This window comes from Caretta caretta, chromosome 8, assembly GCF_965140235.1.
Source record: "Caretta caretta isolate rCarCar2 chromosome 8, rCarCar1.hap1, whole genome shotgun sequence".
Classification (NCBI taxonomy): Eukaryota; Metazoa; Chordata; order Testudines; family Cheloniidae; genus Caretta; species Caretta caretta.
The window spans coordinates 13,159,788-13,173,768 of NC_134213.1; positions in this window are offsets into that span (position 1 = coordinate 13,159,788).

Below are 13,981 nucleotides of genomic sequence, written 5' to 3' on the forward strand. Positions count from 1 at the left end.
AGTGCTGGGAGGGAGGGAAGGAGGAGAAGCAGGCCCCAGCGGTGCACTCGGGAGGAGGCGGAGCGGAGGCAGAGGTGAGCTGGGGGACAGGGGTGGGGTGGGGAACTGCCGGTGGGTGCAGAGCACCCACCAATTTTTCCCCGTGGATGCTCCAGCCCCAGAGCACTCAGAGTTGCGCCTATGCTGTGTAGATGTACAGCAATCATTTCATTTTTGTTGGTGGTCACTCCCTGTGTGTCACTTCTTTTGTATTACCATAGCACCTGGCAGCCCCAGTTATGGACCAAGACCCCATTGTGCTAGGCGCTGTACAGATGGAACAAAAAGACTCCAAGCAGGATTTATAAAGGCTGAACATATTTACCAAAAGAACCAAGTGATCCAAGTGCTAAACCTTGTGACTCTTTCTACCAGGCTTTTGTGTGTGTGTCATGTGATCAGAAAAAGGGACCTGGAGCTAACTGCAAAGGTTTTAGAGTTCAGAGCAGCTCAGAGCAGGTGGAGCTGGAACAGAAAAGCTCATGTAGTGCAGAGGCCAAGCTGATCAAACTGCAGAGAAAACTCCCACCTTGTGTTGGAACTGGGAAAAAAATGCTACAGAAAGCAATTGAATGTATTTTTTTCTCTCTCTAGTGATTTCACCCTTGCAAATGCTAAATTTAGCAAGTGTATCTCAAAGCCAGACGCTGAACGTGTGGTTTTAAAGATGAACAATGTCATGTTGGGGTTCTTTTTACAGTTGAAAAAGGAGCTGAATTCATCACTTTCCCATTGGCCATGAAGCCAGGCTAATGACTGGGGCCTTATATCACATACTTAAAGAATCACAGCTTAAAATGTGTCCTGTTTAATTACATACTAAAATTACAATACCCCATTTAAAGCTGAAGCTGGGTTCATGTAAACCACTCAATGTAAATTACATCTCACGTATTCTGTTTGGCTTTAATATGCACAGAATAAACACTGCAGCTAATGACCAGATGGGCTCTTTTATCAACATTACATTTTTGTCTTTATATACAAGATTATTCAGTCAGTCTGGCTTAATATGAATAGATTACATTACATATTGTAACCAGATTGGAACAAATAGTAGATTTCTAAAAAAAAATACTTGTTCGAATTTTAAAGAATTTTGATTTGAACATTTTTGTGACATATATTACACACTCAAGCAACAGAATAAGGACAATTGACTTCAAAAAAGCACACTTTAAGAAACTCAGAGAACTGGTAGGTAAGGTCCCATAAGAGAGAGAGAGAAGAGAAATCTAAGGAAAAAGGGAATTCAGGAGAGCTGGCAGTTTCTAAAAAGAGCCAATATTCTAGGCATAATAGCAAACTATAGTGATGCAAAGGATAGAGAGGAAGAATAGTAAGAAGCCAATATTACTGAAGCCAGGAGCTCTTTAATTACCTGAAAATTTAAAAAGTGGAAACATGCACAAATTGCTAAGGATTAGTACAGGGGGAAAAAAAAAAGCACAAACATGTAGGGACAAACTCAGAAATTCTGAAACATAAAATAAGTTACACCTAGCAAGGGACATAAAAGGGAATAAGAAGAAGTTCTATAAATACATTAGGAGCAAGAGAAAGATGAAGGAAAGTGTAGGTCCTCTACTTAGCTTAGAAGGAGAGCTAATAACAGATGACTTCTGGAAGGCTAAGTGTGTTAATGCCCATTTTGCTTCGGTCTTCACTAAAAATGTTAAGTGTGACCAGATGCTTAACACAATTAATATTAACAACAAGGGGGAAGGATCACAAGCCAGAAAAGGGAAAGAATAGGTTAAAGAATATTCAGATAAGTTAGATCTATTCAAGTCAGCAGGGCCTGATGAAATTTAACCTAGAGTACTTAAAGAACTAGCTGCACCAATCTTGGAATTGTTAGCGATTATCTTCCAGAAGACATGGAGGACTGGAGAAGAGTAAACGTAGTACCTATCTTTAAAAAGGTGAACCCAGAGAACCCAGAGAATTAAAGACTAGTCAGCCTAACATAGATACCTGGAAAGACACTGGAACAAATTATTAAGAAATCAGTTTGTAAGGACTTAGGGGATAATAGGGTTATAAGTAATAGCCAACATAGTTTTGTCAAGAACAAATCATGCCAGACCAACATAATTTTCTTCTTTGACAGGGTTACTGGCCTAGTGGATGGGGGCAGGTGACGATGCGATATATCTTGATTTTAGTAAGGCTTTTGACAATGTTCCATATGACATTCTCATAAGCAGACTAGGGAAATATGATCTAGATGGAACTGTAATAAGGTGAGTGCATAACTGGCTGAATGAGCATACTCAGAGAGTAATTATCAATGGTTTGCTGTCTAGTTGGGGGGACATGACTAGTGGAGTCTCTCAGGAATCTAACTGTGTCTGGCACTATTCAACATTTCCATTACTGACTTGGATAATGGAGTGGAGAGTATGCTTATACAATTTGCAGATGACACCAAGGGAGGTTCACAAGCACTGTAAAGGACAGGATTTGAATTCAAAATGACCTTGACAAATTGAAGAATTGCTCTGAAATCAATAGGTTGAAATTCACTAAAGACAAGTGCTAAGTACTGCTACACTTAGGAAGAAAAATCAAATGCATAACTACAACATGGGGAATAACTGGCTAGGCAGAAATACTGCAGCAAAGGATCTGGGGGGTTATAGTGGATCACACGCTGATGATGAGCTAAAAATGTGATGCAGTTGCCAAAAAGGCTAATATAATTCTGGGGCGTATTACCAGGAGTGTCATACATAATACCTGGGATGTAATTGTCCAGCTTCACTTTGGCACTGGTGAGGCCTCAGCTGGAGCACTGGGACCACTTGGGTGCCACACTTTAAGAAAGATGTTGACAAATTGGAGAGAAGCCAGAGGAGAGCAACAAAAAATATAAAAGGTTTAGGAAACCTGACTTATGAGGAAAAGTTTTAAGAAAACCTGGGTCGTTTTAGTCTTGAGAAAAGAAGACTGTGGAGTGGTGTGGGGAGGATCTGATAGGCCTTCCAATATGTTAAGGGCTGCTATAAAGAGGACAGTGATCAATTGTTCTCCGTGTCCACCAAAAGTAGGACAAGACAAGAGGCAATGGGCTTAATCTGCAGCAAGGGAGATTTAGGTTAGACATTTGGAAAAACTTTCTAACTATAAGGGTAGTTAAGCTCTGGAATAGGCTTCCAAGGGAGGTTGTGGAATCCCACATCACTGGAGGTTTTAAAGAACAAGTTAGACAAACACCTGTCAAATATCCTGTCTAGGGATATTTGGCCCTGCCTCAATGCAGAGGTAAGGACTAGATGACCTCTCGAGGTCCCTTCCAGCCCTACATTTCTATTATTTTGTATTTGCTTCCAGCAACATTCAAGTGCTGAAGCTTTACTTGTGAAAATAGATATACAAAGCAAAATTTTAGCTCAAGTCTTACACATTTGCTAAAAGTTCATTTTTATTGTATTGCATATTCAATTCTAATTTTTTTTCCCTAATGAATACAGTGAGAATTGCCAATTTTATAATCTAATATACAATTGAGACTGGCTAACTTTTAGTTGTAGAAATTATTCAGTCAGGGAACAGAAACATGCCATGTAATTAACCAACATGGCAAGAGCTGTGAATTGAATAGTTGAGTGTTCGCAGTTTGAATGCTCTGCAGCCCAAGAATTAATCATTGAGTGAACTCCTGAATAATTTTGCATGACAAGTACCCTCTGACATTCTTAAATCTGTTCATGGATAATTCATAGACAAAAGAGTGAAATTTGTCAAATTATTTATTATTCACTTATCTTTAATTGTAACTAACTCAGATTAAGGGTCCCCAGCCTTTGGGGAAGGCATGACAAAAGCCAATGGCTGAAAGTTAAAGCCATTCTGTTAAAGCCACAAATGTTGAACAGTGATGGTGAGTAACCATTTGGAACAAACTGTCCAGGGAAGTGATGGATTCTCTGTCTCTTGAAGTCTTCAGATCAAAACTGGATGCCTTTCTAGAAGATATGCTCTAGCCAAAAAAGTTAGTGGGCTCAATACAGGGTAAAATGCTATGGAGGTCAGATTAGATCTAATGGTCCCTACTGTAGGATACTGTGTTATTTTATTTTAACGGAAAGGACCAATTGTTCAAATCTGCAGGCTAAGGCCAAGAAGATGCTAATATGGACAGCACATATGATGTATTTCCAGTAACTTTTTATATCCCTTGTGGCATTATAGCTAAAACAATGATAGTACATATTACTTCCAACTAGAATAATGGAGACGTAATTGAGGACTGGGAACTTGCAAAGTATGATAAACTGGGATTTGTCTGGGTAACAGGAAGTGGGTGAATCTGTGATGTCCACTGAACATCTGTAAATCTTATTAAACTACATGTTACAAAAGTGGTGTTTGCTACAGATCATCTGACTGTGCCCAAAGATTTTGCTGCAGTTGCTAGCTCTGGTATAATATATGCAAATATATGTTTCAGGAGGAAGCCAGGTTTCAGGAAACAGACAGAGGTGTACACCAGGTACTTTTTCCTTCTCTATCAGAGACGAGGCTGTGCTCAGATTTTCCCGCAAGTTATCCCTGGTAACTACAGCTCATTGGCACACATCACATCTCCCTGTGCCAGAAAGATGAGGCCAGCCCAGATTAGGGAAGAACTGCACATCACTCATAGTAGGCTTTACATTGCTAATCCATTGAGGGGATTCTCTTTCTTTCAAACCATTTTTTTTCCTTCAGAAGTATCCAGTCTTTCAAAGAGTAAATTTTTGCCTAGTATTTGACAGTGTATTAGAGGCTTATTTAGTGACTCCCAGCCATTATTATAAGTCTTGGCAGTAATAGTCATTGGAATGTGCTGGAGAAATATCAAAAGCACATGTCCACCTCTGCAGAGATGCTTCCAGTGAGGTGCACTTACATCGCAAACATGACCTCCACAGTTGCCAATTTTTTCTTCTACCCGCTCCAAAATCTATCTCAGTGGCTGTGTTTCACTACTGGAAGGATGGAGGATGTAAGAGGTGGCTAAAGTGAAATCTATCCCACCTCACATCACTGATTTCTCTTTCTGCTGAAATAATATTTCATGGAGAGATCTGAGAGGTCACCTGGAGCCTAGTTCTCAGGGGCATAATCTACACATCTTCACTAGCTGGTGGTTGTAGAAAACTGTCACCCAAAGGCCAGTTTCTGCCACATTTGCTCCATGAGTTGCCCTCTTCATTTCAATGAAAGGTACTGTTCTGTGAGAATACATAAGAAAATTTAGCCCTAAACAAGTAGTTGCAGTAAACAGAGTGTTCTATTGCAATGCTATTAACCAGAGGAAGAAAAATTGTTTTTCGTAACCTCTGAGGATAGGACAAGAAGCAATGGTCTTAAATTGCAGCAAGGGAGGTTTAGGTTAGACATTAGGAAAAACTTCCTAAATGTCAGGGTGGTTAAACACTAGAATAAATTGCTTAGGGAGGTTGTGGAGTCTCCATCTGTAACGTTCTCCTGGTGTTATCTGGACTGGTGATCTGCTAGGTCACTCCAATCCTTGACTCTAGGAGCCAGCCTTCCCTGCTCTGCTGTGAGAACCCCCACTCCTGGGCTGTTCACGCACAGCCTCTGGCATGTAAGCTGCTTGGATTGTGCAACTGAATGACACTAGCCAATATCTCCGATCCCAGACACAACCCGCTGGACACTGCAAGCTTATCTGAGTTGGTCAATTTAACAAAGAAATTGATATGCACCAGGCTTGTTATCCCAAGGGGAGTCTCTGACATGCTTCAAACCAAACGCACTGCTTCAGGTAGAATAAACAGATCTATTAACTACAAAAGATAGATTTTAAGTAATTATAAGTCAAAGCACAAGAAGTCAGATTTGGTCAAATGAAATAAAAACAAAACACATTCTAAACTAAGCTGATCTTAACACTTTCAGTGCCCTTACAAACGTAGATGCTTCTCACCACAGGCTGGCTGGTTGCCCTTCAGCCAGGCTCTCCCCTTTGATCAGTGCTTCAGTCAGTTGGTAATGATGTCTGTAGATGGAGGTGGAAGAGAGAGGAAGAGCATGGCAAATGTCTATCCCTTTTATCATGCTCTTTCTTTCCTCTTGGCTTTGCCCCCCCCCCATTCAGGGTCAGGTGAGAATTACCTCATCGTAGTCCCAAATTGGCCAAGGGAAGGGGAGCGAGTCACTCGAGAGTCCAACAGATCTTTTGTTACTGCCTAGGGCAGTGTCCTTTGTTCCTGTGAGGCAGGGCTGGGTTTGTCCCATACATGCCCTGATATGGTGTGAACTGCCCCTCTGTTCCTGGAGAGTTTTGCCTGGGCTTGTTTTAAGTCATGAGGACACATTTTCAGCCTCATAACTATATACATGAAATTACAACCTATAACATTACTATAACAACAATGCTAACTGCATCATGAGCCTTCCAAAGACACCCAACATGACAAATTTTGCATTGGATACCACACAATCATATTATAAGGATGAACATGGGGGTGCAGGGTGTTCCCCCGAGATACAGAGTGTCACACCATCATTGGAGATTTTTAAAAGCAGGTTGACAAACACCTGTCAGGGATGGTCTAGATAATACTTAGTCCTGCCACGAGTGCAGGGGACTGGACTAGATTGACCTCTTGAGGTCCCTTCCAGTTCTATGATTCTATGACATTGTGTTGCAAGCCTAATCAGTGTGGTGGATCTGTCTGCCAAATTAATACTCCTACTTCCTTTGAAAAAATAGCTCTCTGAATTTAATAGCCTACAAATAATCTCCTGCTTGATATATACTTATCTGTTTGCCATGCATACCATACCTTTTCTGTTTCTATAATCCGTTTTGTAAAATACGATAATCATGTACACTTAAAAAAATTAGTGGTTGTGAAAACTTTGTCCTTGGTTCTGCATTTTTCAGGGGGATTAACAGAGCTGAATGTCCTTCAGAAATGGAGTGTGTTAGAAGTGCTTGGCTTCAACTTTTTCTTCTAAAGGAAATGTTCAGTACAGGATGAATTCTAACAATAGAAAGGGTCCCCTGTAAATTGGTGGGCCACTAATCTCTGTCAGCTCACGCCAACTACACCAGGAAGATCTATATTCCAACAAGCTGTCATGGTATTGTGTGAGAGAAAGTGTGGTCTAAAAGACAGATGGGCTGAGAGAACTCCTGGGTTCTGGTTTTAGTTTTTCTATGTAAGTCAACCATGACCTGACTTCCAAAAATGCTGACCCCTGAAATTGCTAGGAGCTGCAGTAGTTCACTACCTCGGAAAAATCACACTATTAATTTTTTGTGTCTCAGTTTACCCATCTATAAAAATAAGCTTGTGACTCACCTACTTTACAGTTCTTTGCTTTTAAAGTGTGTTGAGTTTCTCAGATGAAGGGTGTTACAGAAATACAAAGTATTGTCTGATGAAAGTGAAATAGCATCCCCTCTTAATTCTGTACCATTGTGTGGCTCATCTTGTTCCTTGATCCCGTCAGACTTATTGAGTTTCTTCAGTGTCAACAGCAATAAAACCTGCAATTTGTCCTGGAGCAACTGAACACGTGTGTTCTTTTCTACTCAGTAAGGACATAGTCTTTCCTTTCACACCTAAGTGTGATCACATCTAAAGAATCATGTGAGGCCAATATCCTGGGGACCATGGGTCAGCATTGGAGCACACTCTATGAAGGGTTCTCCAAGAAGGTAACACTACTAATGCACCTGTGGTGATCCTTTGGCTAAGATAAGGGTCCATGACATGTTTTTCTGAGTCAACCAGATATTGATTTTTCATTCTACCCTCCCCTCCAGTCTTCTTCATTGCAATCAACAGAAGATATCCATTGAGCAATCAAACCTGGAATTCAGCAGCCCACCTGACATATATTCATCTCTTCCTCTTAGTTTATTCTTTGAAGGTTTCTCTTGTACCTGCAATCACATCACACTACAATGATACTACCCCAAATTCCTTCCAGTGTCAGTCATCACTCCCTCACTGACTTCCCCATTGACTCTAATATTGTCCAGGGCCCATAATCAAACAGACAACAACTCTAAGCAGCCATCTCCTTGCCTGGTATATTAAAATCCAGACCCTTCCAAAATAATTAAAGTCTTAGAGGCCATTATATGCGTTTTGATATCCTGCTTCCAAGGCTGCAGGATACTTACCACATTCTTCTTCCACTTGCCTAAACTAGCATGCAATTGCCTTTGCAATGTGAGAGGATGAGATTACAGAAACTACAGGAGTTTGCTCTCCTCTAAACAGCTGTGTTTGAAGTAGACTACTGGTCCAGGAAAGACAAGGGAGATAGTGTTGCAGCCTTTACAGTTTTTGTTCAGAGTAAAAAGGAAAATATACAGTGACAGAAAGAATCTTGACTTTGATCATTGCTAGTTACAGGAAATCAAAACATAACCTAATGTGGCGGGGGGCAGAGAAAGAGAGGGAGGAGGAGAGATAAAATATTGCCAGGTCAATTTCTTTGTTGTTTTCCTAGATCAAAAGAGGCTTGGTAGTTTCGCTTTTATTACATTTTCCTTTTGTTTCTGTTTTTGGCTTTCTGTCCCCGTCCTCACCTCCCCACTGCCAAAATCAATAAAATGGGATAGGTGATGCTATAAAACCTTTTTCCTTAATTTCTTTTGGAATTGGGTATGTTGGTTTGCCAACTGCAGTTTTGAGCCTTTGCATTCCCAACTTGGAGTTGTGCGTGTGTCACTGAAGGCAGAATCTGGCCCACACTATATCCCCACATGTTTCACAGTTGGTATGTAAGGACCTGATCCTGCAAACACTGAAGCACCTGTTGCATCCGATGAAGTGAGCTGTAGCTCACGAAAGCTTATGCTCAAATAAATTGGTTAGTCTCTAAGGTGCCACAAGTACTCCTTTTCTTTTTGCGAATACAGACTAACACGGCTGTTACTCTAAAACCTGAAGCACCTGAGTAACTTTCCCTACCGAAGTAATCCCCTGGGCCCTGACTTTTATGAGTTTACTCATGTTCTTAAGTATTTGCTGGAGATGACCCTAACTTGATGATTTAATTTTAAATGACTGGATATAATTCAAATACTCATACATATATAGGTTTGAGCCACTGAAAATTCATTGCCTGCAGCTCTAAGTCTTATTTGTTTGCCAAGTTTTGAACTGACCTTTTAAATATTTTTTTCTTTGTTAACACGCAGGGAATTCAGTTATGTTCATTTGATCCGTATTTGATTGCTTTAATTGATAGTTGGCACCCAGATGCCTTGCTGCTGTGTGATGAGTATGGCTCATGCTTTTACATACATAAAATAATATTTGTTTCACAAAACAAATGAAGATCCTAAATGCCTGCTGATCATGTACCGTAGTGCATGGGCATGTACGGGAACTGCAAGAGCTACATAAAAGCTGCAGTGACAGGCAAACAGCACACATACCTTTACTTGGCATCTGCAAGGGCATAACAGACCACCACACCTCTACTGCAGCTGACGTAAATGGGCTTCTTCTGGTTTCCATGAAGCAGCCTACAGAACAAAACTGCTTGGGCCTGCTAGGAGAGGTACACACCCATTTTGCGTGCTCCAACAACCATTTGTGCACACACATGAGGTGATTAGGGGACGGCCTGTGCAAATGCAGGAATTGCCTGTGTAGCCAGCTCCGTGGGCAAAATCAGCTGCATGTGCAAAAGTGAGTAAGCAAAACCAGAGGGCAGGGCAGTGCTGAAAATGTGAACCTCATTGTCACCTATAATGCTGTAAGACTGGCCAGTACCCAAACAACTGTGTCCAGACCTTTGGAGATGCAGAATTTATTGACCTCCTATAACATAGTTTACAGGCTCACACTAATTATACTACTCATCTCCCCTTGGAGTAAGAGGTTTGATCCTGTCAGTGGCTGAGAGGCTCATGGCAAGTGCTTGTAGGAGATCCACTTTTCAGAACTGAGCCTTAGGATTTTATAGCATATACATTACAAATGCATACATGGTAGAGAACCCACAGTTATAACACCTGTTTCTGCTGCAAGCCTGTTGATCTTATCTATACTGCCTTGTGTGAAACAGAAAACGGTCTCATTTTACTGGGAGGAGCTGGCAGGGTGAACTATTGCATTAGACTGCAAATGCTATCACCACACAATTCATAGGGAACCCCTGCCAGACAGGATTAATGCTCTGAGTAACTGGGACAAAGGCCCAGATACCAGCCAGACTTAAATCCTTCTTGATCCCAGTAACGACATCACAGTCTGTAATGAAACTCATCTGTCGGGCACCGGAAGGGAAATGTTAGCAACAGAATTAAAATGACATGAATGCATTTAAATGCGCAGGGCCTGATCTGTGAGTATTCCGTGATCCAGCCCTGCTCAGGGATGCCTTCTTCTGCTGCATCCATGTAACTCCCATTAATATTACAGAATGAGAAAACAATCCTAGTTTAAGGCCTGGAGGACATGCTTATTATTTCTAGTACAGTAGTGTCTACAGAGCCCAAGTAGATCAGGGATTCCATGTGCTAGTTCTTGTACAAACATAGTGAGAGTCAGTCCCCGCCCCAAAGAATTTACAATCTGTTTAAAACCAGATGCAACAAGTGGGAGGAACAAGTCTACAGGGAGGGTGGGGGTGAGGTTAACATTTTTTGCATAGATTAGTTATATACTACTAGAGAGAGATGGTTTATACTGATAAGCAAAAATAGTTTTAATCACTCCTGTTTTGTAAAGGGGCTTGAATCAGAAGCAGATTTTATAATAGGTAGGGCCTGATTCCTTGCTGCCTTGCATCTTGTGTCATTACGGACTCCTGTGCATAATAAGTGTAAAATGCTGCCAGATCTGCATGAGAATTCAAAATGTAATGCAGAGGAGAATCAGACCCACAGGGCCCAAATCTGATTGTACTTATGCCATGGATGTAGCACCATTGACGTCAGTTGAGTTACTTCTGATCTATACTGGTGTAAATAGGCCCATAAGCAGGCTCAGAATTGAAAAGGTGCATCTCTAAGTAATACAGTAGAGAGTTTAAAAGTAACTCCTCAGCTGCCATGCTAACTTACATCAATGGTAAATCAGTTCCAGATTTACCACTAAGGTAAGTATCCAATAAAAGCTGTCATACTAAACAAGCCTGTTGGAGGGCAAGATCTGAAGGATCTGACAGCAGAGCAGGGATTCCCCGACACTCCAGCCTCACTTGTGTCAATGACAAAATAAACAGAGATGCAACATTATCCAACCACAGACAGCTTAAATAAATGAAGGACCTGTGCCTTTACAGCACACTGGTTATTTTTTATGAGCCTCCTCCATTTCAACCAGAGCTGCAAGCATAGATTTTTGTCCTGTGACAGTAGACAGCACAATCCTTCAGTTCAGCCAGCATTTAGTAGGATAAGCTGCAGTTCACTGTGTTTATTACCTTAGAAAAGAATGATGCAAATCTCTAGTTAACATACTGAGGGATTTGCTGCCACCTTTCGGTGGATGCATGTTATGTAAATAGAGAATCAAGTTACTGTATAGTGTAGCTCTCACCCTTACTCACCCATTATAAACACCTGCTTTCTCTGCTCCGCCTTAGCCCACTGCCAAGTTCTCAATGCCCCCCACTCCACCAAGTAGCAGTGGGGCTCACCCCTCACTGCACCATCCCACACAGCTACCACCTTGTCTCTTTCTACAGGCAGGGTCTTGGCCGCTGTGCCTCTGCTGGCCTGTCCTCTAGCGCTGATCTGATGCCTCCTGGCAGACGTGGGGCAGTGCCCACCAGGCCAGGAAACAGGCAGAAAATGGAAGTTCCAAATTTGATTGATCACTAAAGCACTAACTTGATTTACCAAACTAACAAGAGTTCACTGGTGTCATGGCTTCCACTGCCTCATCTTCAGTGGCAACCTTTCCTTCTCCCCTGTTCAGGGACAGGCTGGCCCACTTTTACAGTGTTTGGGGCTTGATTACCATGGATAACTGGGTCCTGAGCACCATCAGATTGGGTTATGTCAGATGGTTCCTCTCCATCCCTCTTTCCACCCCTTTATCCTATGCCTCTTCAGGGACTCCTCTCATGAGACAATGCTCCTTGAATGGGTTTAGTCTCTGCTGGCTTTGGGGGCTTTAGAGGAGGTCCATGTGCATCATCGGGGTCAGGGATTCTACTCCCAGTAGTTTCTGCTCCCCAAGCCCAAGGGAGGGATGAGACCTCCACCATCTCAACAAATATATCACATACATTAGATTCCATGTGGTCACCCTAGCAACTATCCTCTCCACCTTGAATCACAACAAGTGGTTTGCTGCCCTGGACTTATCTGCACAAAATTCTCTGAAACTCATACATTCTAGGGGCACCCACCTTTATCCTGTTCAGAGGGCTCAGATGTAACCCTGTCAATTTAGTCACTCACCCTTACCCAATTCCTAGGGCTCAGGGTGTAATTTTCTGCGGGTTTGCAGGGCCTTTTACCAGCGAAAGAGCCTGTGATAGGGCCTTCAGTGGCCAGGCAGCCTAGCAGCTAGATTGTTGGTTAGGGGCTGGAGGAGGGGTCCTGCTCTCCTTTCCCTCAGGTCCTGTCTCAGAGTCCTGGGCCACTCACACCCCTAGACAGGGGAGATGGATCTTGCTTCCAGTTGTGTGGAGATGGGGGGTGTGCGCACTCAGGACCTGTTGTCTGAGCTGCTCCCTATGTAAGTCCTTTAGTTTGGGGTGTGGCCCTGGTAGTCCAGTTTCCCCACAGTTGGGGCTTGGCAGTATATTCCCCTTCACAGGGGAAGACTTATTCGTTTCCAGTAGCTGCATTGGCAGGCAGGTTGCATCTGTGCCTTCAGGCAGACACACAGAACTCCTGTCTCTTTGCCAGTCAGCCCCTGACTGAGCCAGGCTCCCCTTCTTTTCTCCCCCTTCCAGGCCTGGCATTGGCTGCAGGTGTAAGGGGGCAGGGCTAGCTGAACCCACAGGTTTTCTTTAACCCCTGCTGTGCTTAGCACCATCTCTTTGCTCTTTCACACATCCCCCCCTCATGATCCCATTTGGGGTCTGCCCCTCCCTCCAACTGTTGTCCACCATCTCATGAAAAGAAGTCCACATTCAAATGGGCTCCCCCGGCCCGGTGCTGGATGCGGAAGGAGAAAGGCTGGAGAGGGAGAGGTCCCATCTCATGATTCGAGGGTTTGTGTCCTTCATGGCATGGAGCCAGCGGAGGGGGGTATGATCGGTAACTAAGGTGAAGTGTGTGCCCAAAAGATAATAATGAAGTGAGTCCATGGCCCATTTTTCTGCCAGGGCTTCTTTCTCGATTACAGAATAGGCCTTCTCTCGCAGGAACAGTTTCTTGCTAATACACAGGATGGGGTGTTCGTCACCCCCTACTACCTGCCATAGAACCGCTCTTAGACCTATGTCTGAGGCATCCGTTTGCAACAAAAACTCCCTGGTGAAATCAGGGCTGTACAAGACAGGTTCCTGAGAGAGCCGGGTCTGCAGAGTTTGAAACGCCTTCTCACAGGCTGTGGTCCACTGGATCCTCTTACAACTCTCGTTCTTGAGGGGATGAGAAAGGGGGGCTACAATAGAGAAGAATTCTGGGATAAAGTGGCAGTAATATCCAGCTAGCTCCAGCTTCTTTGAGGACGGCGTGGGGCACAACTGGAGGGCCTGGACTTTGCTACCCAAGGGTCAGATTATACCTTTTCCCAGTGTGTACTTAAGGTACATGGTCTCATGCTTCTCAAGGTGGGGTTCACTGTCAGGCCGGCCTCCTTGAGGGACTGTAGGACCATGGTCACATGTTTCAAATGGTGCTGCCAGTTGAGACTATAGATTACCACATCATCTAAGTACACGGCTGCATATTCATTATGGGGGCGGATAATTCAGTCCATTAGCCACTGAAATGTGGCCGGGGCCCCATGCAAGCCGAAGGGCATGGTCCAGAACTGGAAAAGCC